This window comes from Plodia interpunctella, chromosome Z, assembly GCF_027563975.2.
Source record: "Plodia interpunctella isolate USDA-ARS_2022_Savannah chromosome Z, ilPloInte3.2, whole genome shotgun sequence".
Lineage (NCBI taxonomy): Eukaryota > Metazoa > Arthropoda > Insecta > Lepidoptera > Pyralidae > Plodia > Plodia interpunctella.
Genome location: NC_071324.2, coordinates 3,871,169 through 3,887,276, shown reverse-complemented (window position 1 = coordinate 3,887,276; position 16,108 = coordinate 3,871,169). Strand labels below are relative to the sequence as shown.

At 33.7% G+C, this 16,108-nt stretch overlaps 2 protein-coding genes and 1 long non-coding RNA gene across 14 annotated transcripts in view; 1 reads left to right on the top strand and 2 right to left on the bottom strand.

Annotated features, from left to right (window-relative positions):
* Window positions 1-16,108, bottom strand: part of Nca (Neurocalcin) — a 95,895-nt gene that overhangs the window by 36,645 nt on the left and 43,142 nt on the right. The gene's annotated exons all lie outside the window — the stretch shown is intronic.
* Window positions 1-16,108, bottom strand: part of LOC128683013 (uncharacterized protein) — an 82,462-nt gene that overhangs the window by 23,411 nt on the left and 42,943 nt on the right. The window contains exon 1 of one of the 4 annotated variants that reach the window (XM_053768152.1): window positions 13,463-13,859. The exons of the other annotated variants lie outside the window; for them this stretch is intronic. The gene's annotated coding sequence lies outside the window, so the exon portion shown is untranslated. Of the gene's footprint in view, window positions 1-13,462; window positions 13,860-16,108 lie in introns of those variants that run through there. 4 annotated transcript variants of the gene reach the window in all.
* Window positions 1-16,108, top strand: part of LOC128683016 (uncharacterized) — a 31,461-nt gene that overhangs the window by 4,244 nt on the left and 11,109 nt on the right. For 4 of the 9 annotated variants that reach the window (XR_008406237.1, XR_008406236.1, XR_008406244.1 and 1 more), the window contains 2 exons: window positions 7,961-8,024; window positions 10,099-10,222. The exons of 1 other annotated variant lie outside the window; for it this stretch is intronic. This is a non-coding gene — a long non-coding RNA (uncharacterized LOC128683016). Of the gene's footprint in view, window positions 1-237; window positions 1,308-7,960; window positions 8,025-10,098; window positions 10,223-10,974; window positions 11,228-14,455; window positions 14,879-16,108 lie in introns of those variants that run through there. 4 more of the 9 variants (XR_008406240.2, XR_008406239.1, XR_008406238.1 and 1 more) reach the window with 4 other exon arrangements.

Below are 16,108 nucleotides of genomic sequence, written 5' to 3'. Positions count from 1 at the left end.
AAACCGTTTCAGGTTTCATACTACGTTGAATTATAACAATTTAATGAATAGGTTAATATTATGTTTGTTATATATTTTTTATTACTAAATACTGGAATAGGATACGTATAATAAATTTTAAGATAATACGGGTGAAATCGCGAGCAAAAGCTGGTTAAGAAACAAAATGTATTTGGCTTTAGAGTATAATTTCTGTTATATTGATAATCTGCTATTTTGAGAACACAATATTTTCAGAATCTATATTCTGCGAACAAAGGTATAAATAAGTAACGGTGTAAAGTTTTCTTACGAGTTAACGAACGTTTGATTATTATAATAATGACAGCATGACAGCTACCGTCGAACAAAATGTCAGTAATTAAAGCAAATTACTAATTAACCAAAAAGTTTGCAAGCACCGTTTCCTGCCTCGTGTAATACGAATTTATATATAAAGTCCAGGCGTCAATGGAGTGTCCATGGGAATTTCAAAAAATATATATATATAAGACTAGCTGCGTCATTGAAAAAATACAAAAATTCATACAGTTATCTCCAATTTTATTTCTTATTTTATTTAAAAGCTTCGTTTCCATTTATTAATATGATATCAATCCGTCTAGTAAATTTTGTGTGATAGAGAACAAACACACACATAAATCCTCACAACTTTCGCATTTGGATAAAACGGCTTGGAAGGGGTTGGGGAGACCTTTGCCTAGCAGTGGGACGGAATAGCTTCTTCTTCTTCTTTGTATCGAGTGACTAATTGGAATAGAATAGTTTCGACTAAATGCGACGGAATAGGTTAAAAAAACGATAAGATTAACTGAAAGCGGGTCTTGGCCGAAAATGCCTTTATGACATTTCAGTCTATTGTTAACTTTTCAAGTTACGCAATAAAGTTCAAGATTTCGGTTCCGAATGCATCAGTCTGATCTGAACTTTAACCCGCGCAAAAAAAACCTAAAATATATAATTTTAACTAAACGATGGCGGCGGCAGCGCGCAGGTTCAATTGAACGTAAAAGTTAACTTGACCCTAAATATTGAAATTTAAAAATCAAACTATCGAGGAAATTCGATTTAATGACGGTAAAATTACATATATTTAAGTAAATGATACAGTAAGAATGTTACCTATTATTTCGAACGACACTTTCTACGGCCGCCTTAGGATTCGTTAATAATTCATCTGAAAATGAACTCGGCCGACGAAGAATTACCGGTGCACAATTTGCATTTTATATCTAAAATACGATAATAAGGTCTGTAATTATTTTAAATACTTTATTTAAACCTGCCGACGAATGAAATAATAAAAACTTATCCAAGTTCGAAGAATATCAAATGTTTGAATGAAAAGGTGAAATCGTAAGAGGTTGCCTGCATTTTTAATTAATTTCCACTACAACTTCACGACATTTATTAAATGATTTCTATATTGCAATAAATTCTTGTTCCAAGAATATTACAAGTCGGAAACCCAGCTATTGTCACTCAATTGCGGGTACATTTTTTGTAATAAAAACAAGACTGAGAGTCTACTTTAAATGCGGATCTAAAGGAACGAATCTGTCAAAGTAAAAATGGTGCTTCCTTTAAAAGTACTGAATTGAATAGCGCCGATATAAAAAGCACTAGGTTTTCTACTAATGACACGATTTTTAGGTGTTATTCATAGAACAAATCAAATCATACTAATGTTATAAATGCGAAAGTTTGTGAGGGTATGCGGTGTACATGTTCGTTACTCTTTCACGCAAAATCTACTGGATGAATTGCTTTGAAATTTGGGAAACGGGTGGAATAGAATAGAATAGAATAGAATAGAATAGAATATTTATTTATTTGCTTTTGTACAGGGTAAGTATACAGAAGGTGGTAGACAATATTTTTCCTCCCATACAGCCATTGAATTATAGCATGCAAATTTTCAAACCAGTACAATTGTCAAAGTTAGCTATTAAACAAAGTATAAAGTCTTAAACTGTTTTAATTATTAATCAACTCTTCAATGTCAAAATAAGATTAGGTAAAATGTTAAGTAAAATTGTATTTATTTGAAATTGAGAAACTCTTGTATTGTGTAAAAACCACGCTCATTCAGCCAATTAAATAAGGTTTTCTTGAATAAATTAAATGTGAGTTTTTTAATATGTTCAGGTATTTTATTGTATATAGCTATACACATACAGTAGGAGTTCTTTTTAAATTTCGCACTTTTTGGAACTATATCTAATACCAGTCTATCGCCACGTCTGGTATTTCTAGGATACAAGTCTTTAGCCGTCTTAAACAATTTATGATTTAATTTAACAAATTTTGCCATTTCAAAGATATACAGACTAGGGAGAGGAAGAATTTTTAACAGTTTAAATAAAGGCCTACATGACGTATCAGGTTTGACTCCACATATGGCTCTAATACACCTTTTTTGCGCAACAAATGCTTGCTGTACGTCAGTACTATTTCCCCAGATGATAAGTCCATAGCGTAATACAGATTCAACATAGGCATAGTATGCCGTTAGGGCTGTATTTTTAGATGTTGTCTTGGCTAATTTATAAAGAGCAAATGAAAATCTATTAATTGCATTGCAAACCTTTGCGATCTGTAGTTTCCAGTCCAGTCTATTATCAATGATTAAACCCAAGAACTTGCCATTACTTAAATTATTTATTTTCTGATCATTATGCCGTATATTAAATGTATGAGTAAAATTATTAAAATTCATAAAAAATGTCTTATTTATATTAATTTTTAGATTATTGTTTACCATCCAATCAATTATAGTAATTAATGTAATATTAATGTCAAATTCATGTTCTTCGATTGTTTTATTGTTATCGGTAGTTACAATAACTGATATATCATCAGCAAATAGGATGCTTTTATGCTTTATTGTGTTGGGCAAGTCATTTATATAGACAAGGAAGAGTAGTGGACCGAGTACGCTTCCCTGTGGGACACCAAATTTATTTTCCTTGTAATCTGATCTGAATTTATTTGTAAATCTACTCTTTTCTAGCTGCGTTATTTCAACACTTTGCACTCTATTTTTTAAATAAGATGCAATCCAGTTCAAAGCTTTACCCCTGATACCGTGACATTCAAGTTTATTTAACAGCAACGGATGGCAAACTAAGTCAAACGCTGTTGACATGTCAAAAAAGAGAACCGTTGTGTATTTTTTCTCATTTACCCCTTGTAAAACAGTTTGTATTAAATCAAAAGCTGCCAGGGTAGTGGATTTATTTTTCTGAAAACCGTACTGGTTACTATTTAGTACATTATATTTATTGAAAAATGCCATTATCTTATCGTGCATAACTTTCTCGTATATTTTTGAAAAAATAGGGATTAGTGTTATAGGCCTATAATTACTGAATTTCGTTTTTTCACCTTTTTTATGCAATGGTTTTACAACAGATAATTTTAGTTTGTCTGGAAAAACACCTGTTTCCATTGACGAATTTATTAAATAAGCTAAAACAGCACTTATTTCGTTTTTGCATGCTTTGACTACATTAGTACACACATCGTCATAACCTTCTGAACTTGTATTATTCAATGATGTAATTATTTTTCTTACATCATATTCGTCAATTGCGGAAAGATATATAGAATTATTTATTGTATTAGTCACGTGATTATTAGAATTTAAATTATAATTGTTATTACTAATGTCTTTTGAAGTATTAATAAAATATTCATTAAATGTATTGGCAATATTTTTTGGGTTACTAATTATATTATTATCCACTTCCATTTTTTCTATTACATTACAACCATCCTTTCCTGTATTAGCTTCATTTTGTATTACGGTCCAAGTGGCCTTACATATATTTTTACTTTTATGTATAAATTTCTGATTTGCTTTCCTTTTTGCCTGGAAAATGCATTTTTTCAATAATTTAGAATAGTTTTTGTATTTTTTCTTATCAATACTTTTCTTACTTTTATAATAGTTACGTCTTAAAGTTCTATTTGTAATACAACTTTTTTTTATGCCACTTGACACCCAGTTTAAGTTTTGTTGTTTGTGTACACGAATTCTAGTAACAGGAAAGCATAGTTTGTATAGCAAACAGAACCAATCATGAAACTTATCGAAGGCAATATTTGGGTCTGTTTCTTTATATACTTCCTGAAATGACAGGCTAGATATGTATTTTTTGAATTTATTAATATTTTCCTTAGAATAACACCTTTTATACACATAAGTAAATTTTGGGGGTAGATATTTTGACTTTACATCGAAATTCAAAATCTGTGCCGTATTGTGATCTGACAAGCATAGCGGGATAGTCGATCCTGTCGCATTTTTTACGTTACTAATTATGTGGTCTAAACAAGATTTATTCCTAGTCGGTTCAGAAATGTACTGATTGAGGCTGTAATTTTTTAGTATGTTTAAATATTGTTTACAATAGTTATTATCCTTGAGAGTGTTTATATTAATGTCACCTGCAATCACTATTTTTTGCTTAACGTACTTGCGCAAATATGTGTCTAGTAATAGGTCAAGGCTATTGAAAAAGTATTCATAATGTCTTTTTTTAGTGGCAGTGGAGGTTCTATAAACGCAGACAATTATGAGTTTATGCATTGGAATGGAAATTGCACATATTTCGAAATGAAAATTTAATGCCGATTTAGAGAAGGTGTCTAGTTTATTGTACCGTATTCCTTTTTTAATCATAATACAAGTACCTCCTCTACCCTTATTCCTTGAATAGTGTGCAGCAAGTTCATATTGACACAGGTTTATATTTCGCTCATCACCACATTTGATAAATGTTTCCGAAAAACAAAGTACGTCAGGATATGAGTCCAGTTCTGATAGGGTAATTTCGATGATTTCCTTCTTTGATACTAAGCCTTGTATGTTTTGGTGTAAAATAACAAAGTTATTCGGCAAATTAGGGACGAAAAAATGTGGTTTTTAAGTTTTCCTCTGATTGTGAATTATTTTTTGCATGTTTATTTATTATTGGAAAATAGTGGAGTATTGAATGTTTGTTTTCTTTTAGCGATTTTTGTTGTTTGAATAAATCACATGTTTTTACCGTTTTAATATCTGTGTGAAAAGTGTTTCTTATTTTTAAATGGTTTTTTATGAATTCTTGTTCATATTGAAAGTAATTTATTTCTATGTTTAATTTAAAACATATAATAGAACTAAGAGAAATGTCGTTTTTAAATATATACTGATTAAAGAGTTGATTAATGTCAATATAAAAACAATTTTCATAATTTTGTAATGTCAATTTAAGTTTGTAATTTAGCTTATTTACATTAAAATTGTTATTATGTTCAACACCAATTACAAATACTTTACATTCATTAAAGTTATACAGTATATTAGACAAATTCGCTAAAACAGTATAAGGATTCTTGTCATTAGATCCTAAAGATAATATCAAAATATCATTCCTAGTGATACAGTTTTTAATAGAGTCACAACTATTACGGATATGTACGCTTGATGCAAATGGTTTAACTAGACCTCTGACTTCGTAGTTGTCGTTCCATTTCTCATAGCGGGATTTTATTAACTTTTCCGTTAATCCTTTTAGCTGTTGGTCTCCAACTACATAAATTGTTGGTTTTGATCCTTTTTCAGGTTGTTTTTTTGTACTGCTCGATGTCTCTAATGATGGAGTTTGTTTAGGGCTATCAATCTCTTGTTGTCCTTTTAGTTGGCTGGATGGCAGGTCATTTAGGTTTGAGTTCGTTATTTGGCTGTTTTTTATTTCTTCATTGGAAAAGTCAAGAGCTATAGAAAAGTTTTTGGTGGGCTTTTTCCTTATAGTAATGTTTTTCTTTTTGGAGCTACTACAAATATCAGTCAAAATTTTAGCCTTGGTTTCATATTTCAGTAGTTGTTTTTTTAACTCCGAATTTTCTTTCAACAGGTTGTCGATTTCGTTTTCGCTTATTTGCAATTTTTCTTCAATTAATTTTAATTTTTTTTCTAATTCCTCTACTCTTTCTTCTATATCTATTTTTAAGTTTGGGCAGCTATTGTTTAATCTATCATTACCTAGCGGCGACGTGAATGTAGACTCTGATATTTCTTCGTCTGATAGTGAATCAAATGAATTCTTAGTGGAAATGTTTATCTCATGTGCAATATTTTTTACAGATGCCGAACACTGTACACATTTCCAATTTGTTTTATTCAGTTTTGTCATAAGGTGGAATCTCTTTAATGTTACATTTGTACAATCCAAATGATAACTACTCTTGCATTCCTTGCATGTAAGTTGGTCTTTTTTGGTAGTAGATATTTGGCATTTTTTGCAGCGTGTCTCCATCTTTCGGGTGTCTGTTGATTTACTTCCTATGTGTTTATTCATGGTTGCTGGCGTTGTCGTATGATTTAAGTAATTCACCAAATTTTAACAGATGGCGTAGTGCGTTGTATTATTTGAAGAAATGTGTTGTACTAATCGAAGTCTAATATCATATTATTTTAGATAAATAAAATCCTGTATTCAAAAATTTATTGTCAGATTGGGATTTGAACCATGACACTTTTGCTTATGAGTCGGCCCTCTTATCCGTTACACCATCTTGTATGTAGTAGTTCTCGGTGAAATTTCTTATAGGTTTATACGCATGCAGTGTAAGTGATCGTTATCGATGAGTCACAAATGTTTAAACTGATTGGTTGTTAGTAAACAAAGACGTCTTGGAGCGAATATATAGGAATGTTTATGTTGTTTTTAATCACTGTTTTATGGATTTTTACACTTTTGATTCCACTTCACTGTACAGTTTGATAGGTATAAAGTTGTTTTCACTAGTTTCTTCTTGTAAATTGGCTCAATTTAACTAGGATTTATCAATTATTGAGAATAACTTTAGTCAGTATTTTTGATGTTATCACTTCGCACTTTTTGTTGATAACACTATCACTTGAGAGTCACAACTTATTCTTTATGTTTCAACCACTTGCAACTTAAATAATTAACTTTATGATTTTTAAGTAAATATAATCTACGGAGTCGATGTTTACGTTGCCGTCGGAGGCCGTAAACTTAATTAACACGTAGGGTACTTTTTACCCCGAATTGTTAAAGCGAAGCAGGCGCAGCTATAGTTATCTATAAAATACCTCTTTGAGAGTTAGATTAAATGAAGATTAATATAAAAACCCATTAAGAGAAGCTAAAGCTTTCGCTAAATCACCGTACTCATTATAACAAAGATTTTAAAATGACAATCAATATTTTTAACCCATCCAACACTTGCAACCGAGATTCAATACATCCAAGCGTCTGCAGAATGCAATTTGTATTTTACAATACATAAGCCGCATAACAGACACCACACTTCCTTTGGATGGCATTTAAATCGCAACTACGCCTTCTTATTGGCTTTGACACGAGTCAGTGAGCTAGGGAAACCCAAACGTTTTCACATTTATATTATTTGAATGGTACACTCAGATACAACCTGGCTTTCAGGCTTTTGTAAATTGGTATCTTTGGAGAAAATGCTATCCCACTAAAAATATTTTCATGTAAAAATGTTGCCAAGACGAATCTAGTTTGCTTCACAAACTCTCTACACTTTAGTCAAAATGTATGAAAAAGAGGTCAGATCTCATGAAAAACCAAAATTCTTGATATATGCGCCCTAACTTTACCAGACCTTACTGCACATACTCTACATTCTAGTTAAAACGTGTAGCTTGGCCGTTTCGTTACTCTAGAAGTAAGATAACGAATACCTATGAAATCTACGTGACAGTAGCAAAACGGCCCTTGCGCTTCGTTTGGCTCGTCTTGGCAGGGCGCTACCGTGCCCCCAAATAGTGAAGTTTCTAGTGCAATCTCTGTATCAGCTATGATTTGACACGACTAACACACAAAGGAGGCTTAAAGCAAACTGATTTCCAATGTCGAACAATAAAGGCTCTGCATCTGACTTTGACTAACAGGAAGCCCTTTGTCCTATGTCCTAGGCTTGCCGCAATCAGGAACGTGCAGCCAGTGTGAAGGGGCGTGACAGCAAACGTGTTACCCGAAGTTAGTCTTTACTCTGCTAATTGAAATGTCTACGTGTAACGGTCCGAATTGTGCACGTACAAAATTGATTGTATATTGTTCTCAACGTATCGACTTGTTTAGACAATCTACCTAAGAATTACATAGAATCAAAATATCGGCATCTGGTTACCCTATTTGTCATAAGCGTTTAGATAGCTTGTAAAATCCGTCTCTAATACTTACTAAATCATAATATAATATTTACTGTTACAAGAGATTATATAATACTTCCAGTAATGTTACTAACATTATATGTTGGTATATCGTAAATAATTTTTTTTACTTAAAACCTCCACTCATCCTTACATACTACAAAACAAAATCATCAGCCGCGTCTGTCTGTTCACTATAATCTCGAAAACTAATGTACGTATTTTAAGCAGTATACAGTAATAGATATGATTCCTGAGAAAGTTTTAGTGTATAATTTATTATGGTTTTAGTCGAGCGAAGCCGGTACGGGTCGCCAGTTAAACTATAAACAACAAGAATATTTACAGTGGGTATATCTACAGTGGGTGATAGAGAATGCCAATTATTTATTAAGCATAATTATAACACACGCTAATAAACTTCATACATGATACTGAGCACAAATCAAAGTTTCCTCAAAGGAACCTGTTCGGCATGGACAAATTCGCGCAGCCGTTATTTAAAGGCCCATTAAAAGTTATGGGACACTAACAGGAAGGTTTCTGAAAGTTAGGAAACCTCTTCAACACTCCCAAAAATTACCTTATTGTTACCATGGACATTATAAATTTGACGAAAATAAGCAAACAGAAGGTTCGCTTATAGAATATGTATTTGTATGTTGCAAGTATTTTATTTCTGTAAGGATATCCTCACAGAAATATAATATTGCACTTTGATATAATGATTTAATTTCTTAAAGTTAAGTTAAGCTACAAGGGAAAGATCATGTTACCGTTTGGTAATTATCTTTCCCTTGTAAATAACAACAATCGAAATATCTATTTTGTTTGTCGATTTATTTTACTTCGCCATTTTGCTGTAATTTATGTGGAGAATAAAAATGCGTTAATTTATTCAAAGTTTTCAGTGTGGAAATTTCTTTACTTTCATTGGTTTTTCATTTCAAAACCACGTTATTCGTTTCAACCTTGCTTTCGGGTGGATATAAATTTCACGCCCAATCGATCTCTATTATACCACGCGCCGCCACAGTTTCATTATCTTTGCTATATTCAGCAAACGCCATTGTAGGCTGTACATGAATAAAAATTGCTAATATTGATCACTACTTTGTCCAACAAAAAATATAACCAAATTTTTAACTAATTTGATATATTATATATAGATATGTAACACGTGATTTTCTTTCTATATTTTCTATATATATCATATATTATCAAATATGTTTCGGCCAACACTAATTTATTTTTTGTTGTTTATATACATGGTTTATTCAAGAAACTCATCAAAAAAGGTTTCAATATTTTAAATAAACTCAAACACGCAGTAAATTTCCAATTATTTTAGTCAACACATCAAAGGAATACTGTAAAATATTTATATATGAATTGATCTAGAACTTTTTTACATCATCAGTGATCATAAATAAAACATTTTTATTGTTGACACAGACATTATATATTACAGAAAATATTAATATTACTTTTGATTATTAGTAACATTTATTTTGTCGAAGAATTAGAATAAATTTTGTTATGTGCCCCGACACCAAGCAGTATATGTAACACATCTTGGTAACATCTAAAACTAGCGTTGAAAGTATTGTCGAAAATAAATGAAAATGAGTTTAGTTTCATTTCATGACTTTATTACGAGCCGACATTTGTACTCTAAATCGGCCCCGGAGGTCCGAGTCGCATTATTTCATTAAAATTCCTACATTTCTACGTGGATTTCGTGTATCACAAACTATTAAATTTGTGATGTGTAGCATATACTGACCCTAAGTCAGTACAGCCCCCAGGTGACCGCAAACTATTAACAGTCATTAACCTAAGCGTTTTAATTTTAAAAGAACCACCAGCACCAGATTTCATTTTAGCTTCATTTTGTCAAGGAAAATAAGCGACCCAATGATTTTACTACTATGGATGCCGAAGATCGTGCGAAGTGGATAAGAAAAAGAAGTAAAGCGGTCACTGGGCTCCAACGTTTACCGGTAGAGGATGGCAAACTCATAGGTCAGTAAATAAAATACAATTTATAGCGTAACAAAAACTAATCCCATCAAGTGGTATTAAAAAAACATCATGTCATCTAATTTAAGAGTTTCCTCCACTGTTCTATCATCATAGCTTAATTGCCAAACTTTGAATTTAAAAAAAAACATAAATACTCTTGATTCTTTGGACAATGAATATGTATTATTACGACCCCACAATTGTCCCACTCCAGGGCAAAGGCCTCCCTCCATTCTTTCCATTTAGCCGGACCAAATGGAAAGAATGAGGCCTTTGTTGATACTCGATTGCCAACTCGTAAGATACTTATCCAAATCATCTCGAGATCTTTGGATATCTAAATTACATTTCCTCCTTCTAACAATAACCACACTACTCGATAAGAAAGGGAAGTCCCTCTTTGCGAAAGGGCTCCTACACAATTAAAAAAATCATATTTTAAAGGGGGTGCATTAAAATCCTTCCCCTTTACCTCAACCTAGTGCAGGTAAGATTTACCTGCAGCAACCTTGAAAGTTATGCTTGGCAATTCGAAGGGCAAATGTATTAAGTACTTTATTATTTACAACTTCTGACCATTGTTTAGACGGTAAGAAGTAGATGGAAGTACTAACGTAATATTGCACGTAGTTTTAATTTTTTTTACACTTTTATACTTTTTTTTAAAATAAATTCAAAACTCACGGTTCGGGATCCGTTTACAAAAATAAATCTTTTATTAAACCTTTCACGAATGCTGCTGCTGATTGCAGCAGCGGCTGCTGATGACGAGCAGCCGCCTGTCTGCCATCAACCCTCTTTGGGAATGCTGTTAATGACTATCAAGGCTTACAATCACATATAGTATCTCTGTGTTTATAGAAAAACATGCCACATAATTTTATTATTGTTTTTAAACATTTTAAAGTTTTCAAGCATATGTCAAAAAGTGATTCCACGTGCTTATATATAATAGCTTTCTTTTTGCGAAATCTTTCTATATCGCGAAATCATAATCATATTTGGTTTATGACAGCTACTTTAAAGTTTTAAGGTTATGCATGTTATACATTTTTAACATTTTTAATATTCATCCAAAAAATATACTGCGCGTTAGATTTAAAATTAACTCAAGTCTAGTCTAAATAGCTAGAAACGATAAATAGCTAGAAATAATAATTCTTTTATCTGGGGGGCACGGGAGAGCCCCCGCCAAGACGAGCCAAGCGAAGCGCAAGGGCACTACCTAACTTTTGGCGGTATGTCGTTTGTCCACCGCCGCCGTCACCGGACGGTCACCGAACCATCACCGAGAACGATATTATTTCGGGCCGAGTTTAATATGACGACGGCGATGGTTTGTCCATCGCGACCGATTTCTCTGGTTTAAAAAAAGGCACAAACATCGCGCCATGCATTTCTACACCAAATTTTATCTTTGGACACTTCCTTGGTTTTATTCCACAAACATTCTTTACTTTCTATAACTTCTATTAATGAATAAATATCGTATTTAAATTTTTTGGCCATTTTTATTACAATGATATATTATGATAATTAATGACAGACAAAATAATAACTGAGCTCGTGTACGGTGCCACGGCGACGGGACGGCGACGGCAGTGTTTGGACAAGTTCATACGTATTTTGTATTGCCGGCACATCGGCCCGTCAAAATCTCGGGCCACGTTCTAACCATCTCGCTGATCTACTCGCAATTTCGGCGGCCGGGATGACGGCGCTCGGGTGACGGATGTGCGGTGGACACGCGGCTAAGAAAATGTATGTGCCGCTACTTCGGCGCCGTCATCTCGTTCACGGTGACGTGACGGTGACGGCGGCGATGGACAAACGCCCTAACGAAACGGCCAAACTACACGTTTTAACAATAATGCAGAGTATGTGAAGTTAGGTCTGGTAAAGCGCGCGCCCGCGGTAGGGCGCATATATCAAGAATCTTGGCTCTACATGAAATCTGACTACATTTTGACTAAAGTGTAGAGTTTGTGAAGCAAACTAGACTCGTCTTGGCAACATTTTTACATGAAAATGTTTTTGATGGGATTATTTATTTATTTTAACTTCTATTTATAGCTTCCTAATTAATTACGAAGTAAATATAGTACATATTTACTTCGTAATTAATTAAGAAGCTAAAAGCTTTTCTTGGTTAGAAACAAGCGGAAGTACATTATAATAAGGAAGCATAATTATATCTATAATACATAATTTCCTAATAGATGCATGTTTTTCGCATTTTGATTATAAAATGTAAGAAATGAAATCGCAAGGAATATTTAAATTTAATATCTTGCTGATGTTTATATTTCACATAATAATGTAATTGCTGGCATCTTTATTTTGTCTTTATTTACATATTGAAATATACACATCAAAATCAATTTTTATCACGATATATAGTCATTTTATATGTCATTTTTTATTATTTTATTTAATAACGTATACAAAACAAGACAGCTAATTTGATAGCCAATAATATTCTCTATTTTCTCGCTAGCTTTAATTCAAAATACGGCGTAGCTTTGTCCTTGTTCAGATTTTAACGTATTTACCGATTTATGGTATAATCGGTATCGATCGACGGCTACCACAGCTTATCGGAAAACGATGTGCGAAAACGAGCGAACTGTGTTTATTTTGGCCACCAGAACAATAATTAACATTATCTGTGAATAGAATCAACAGATTTTGTTAAAAAGAAGAATCCCACGGTTTTGTGCTATACGACAGGCATGCGCAATAAGCTGAAAAGAATGAGACGTCACGTGCGAAAATCCTTTGACTACTTATTTTTCTTCATCTCTTCCGACTTATAATTCAAACTTAACAGATTAATAAACTCGAAGATCTAGTATATAACTATAATGTTTTCTAAGTTTTTACGGTATCATTATCTTGAATTCTGAGTGGATCACGTTTTGCCGGCTGCTGTGTTAATACCTATGCCGATGATTCCTTGTGGTTTACGATTTTACATTCTAACTTTAGAAATATAAACCAGATGGCTAGCTAGCACTCAATAGAAATATTTGAATACTTTAGACACATAAATATACCAGTAAAATGATGGGCGCCGAAACTTAAATAAACAGGTAAAACATTGATCAAAGTAGAACTTTAAAAATTAGAAAGTCTTAAATAATCGCACCGCAAATACAGCACACCTGTTAAAATTAAATAAATAAATATTTTCAAAAAGCAACGGGAGTAAATAATCAGAGAAGAAGATATATTACTCACCGAATTAGCAGCAGGAGATCGAACAAGTAACAGCGATGAGCCCGCTAGAGTCACAGGTGCGATTGAAGACGCGCGAGACCCGTTATCAATTAGCTTCGGCAAGCATGATCGCGCGAATGAAATAGGATTACTCGGCACGTAAACAGGACAACAAGCCGGCGCCGTCGGCGACCGATGGACGAATATCTCGATCCCGAGAGAACGCCGTGCACGAACGGGCACACGAAACGCTCAGATCGATACCGCCGCTACCGCGCGTTCCCTTTCGAGTGCTCGACTAACTGGGTCTGACAAAGTCACGAGCGGTGCTGAGGCGCTCCGACGTTATAATGACGGTTGCATCAGAGGTGCTCCGTCTGCGAAATCGCACAGAGTGTCCGCTGTTTCGCACGACGTATCATTTTAAATCGTGACGTAGGGGGACGCATGGAATGGAGATCGTCCGGGGCATGCGCGTCGGGTTGTAGGCGCGGCGTCGAGGCGGAGGTAGCGAGGGACAAAGCGGAGCCACGTCGCGCCGCCCTTAGCTGATCGAGGAGCGAGGGCCGCAAGAGCCGCCGAGTGCTGTACTTGCGACCTTACCAAGCGCCTTAGACGCACGCAATACCATCGATCATCGGCACGCACGACCCGCGGCCTCCACACCACTACGTTACATTCCTAACCAACCTACTTTACATATTGATTATTTTCTTTCTTATGATTTATTCCAACATTAACGGAATTAAACCGCAAACTTTCATGTTACTAGTCAAAATCCGATACAAAAGCGGTAAATAGGATTTATTGCAAGATCATTTACAGAAAATCGTCATTAAAAATAACTTTTTCCACAAAGACAAAAATGAAGATGGCCGAAAGTTTCTTTTTTACTATTTATTAAAAACTCATTACCGAAATCCCACGGAAAAGAATATAAAAAGAACTAACGTTTCAATGATTAGAAAATCATAGATAAAATAAGGACATTATAAAAGTATAAAATTGTCACAGGTGGATATTGCAAACAAGACAGAGAAGAATGCCATCATACACGAAGAAAGGGCTTCAATAAAAGAAGGAAATGATGATGAATTCTAGGCAATAAATTTATCCAGTAAAATATACGTGGTGCTTCTCTCTACCGCTGCCACACAAGAAGTTTAAAAAATTATTTTATGCAATGAAATCTCTCTGAATATATCTTCTCTATAAAGAATAAGATATATACACTTCAAATGGCATGTAAGAAATCGTGGATCGAATGGTCAATCCGCAGGTGCAAATGGTAATAGGTTTTGTCATCAAACAATAAACGTAAGCAGGAAACAAGCACATTAAGTAAATGAGTGATACAGATTATCCGATAAATCGAATGCACCAATGGATAATGGATAGAATCGATGTCGCTGTGATTACGGTCCGACGTTGATTGGCATGATCGAGCCCCTAAATCCATCAAAATTTAATTGATAGTGCGCAGAGCAAATATTAATTTAGTTTATGTTGACATATGAAATTTTTCCTTTAGGTGTTTGGGTTTTTATATAAAATGTATATTTATTGATATTGCAGACCAGAACGCATCATCTAATTGAACAGATTAAAAAAAATTAAAAACTTTAATGAGATGAAAAAAGGTAACAGTAGTAACATAGTAAATTCTCTAAAAGTTTGGGTAAGTCGACGTATTTTTTTATAATATTTCACTAAATACTTAAAATCCACAACATTGGCCGCCAACAATGAGGGCCAATTTCAGAACATTTTGATATATTCATCAACCAATGCAGAACAAAACAGCTTCATAACTAACACAACTTGATATATTTGATTAGCACTGCTTACTTCGAACCACAGGCTACATACAACAAGAACACAAGAACAATCGAACCAAACCACACACGCACGACTAAACTCCTACCGCTACTAGTATATAGTTTGTCTTCATTTAATGCTAACACTGAAATCAATGATGTATCGATATATTGCATAGACAACAACGACAATTTGCCACCGTTTTGCCAGTTAAACTCGATATCGAATATTAATTAAACTGCAAGTGCACGTTGTTAACTCTAGTTTTTATAGCTAATTTATAGCCGGTTTTTTACTAATATCAGTTTTTATTCCATTTACGACAACCACTAGTGAACTAAACAATAGGCTACTTTACAGGTTTGCTCGCGATGTTTTGCTTCACCGAAAGCAAGTGTTGGTCGATAAAAATAACCACAAAAATAGTTATGTTGTTCCGTGAGAAATTGTAGTCACCTATTTTCTCTATTCCATTATCTGTTTGCATTTAATTTCGATCCAACTGTTTTGCTTCTTTCGTGTTTGACAGTCCTAACAAAGTCAGTCTATTAAGTACTCCCCTTAGTTTATCGTTTACGGATGCTTTTAAACTAAGTTCGCCCAGCATTCAGAGTCGCTCAACTTCGCTAGTCTTTAACGTTGCTTCTTAGCTTTAAAGGCAATGAGAAGTTTGCAACAACCAATTAAGAACTGTTAAAATTGAGGATGAAGTTGATTGCAAAAGTAATAAAATATGGTGCAAATATAATTTATTAGTTAGGTACACAGTATCTGAGGAAAATTAAAGTTCAAAACATCCTTCATTCTAAATTTTCGTTGCAAATTTCCTGACACTTTTTAATTTGATCA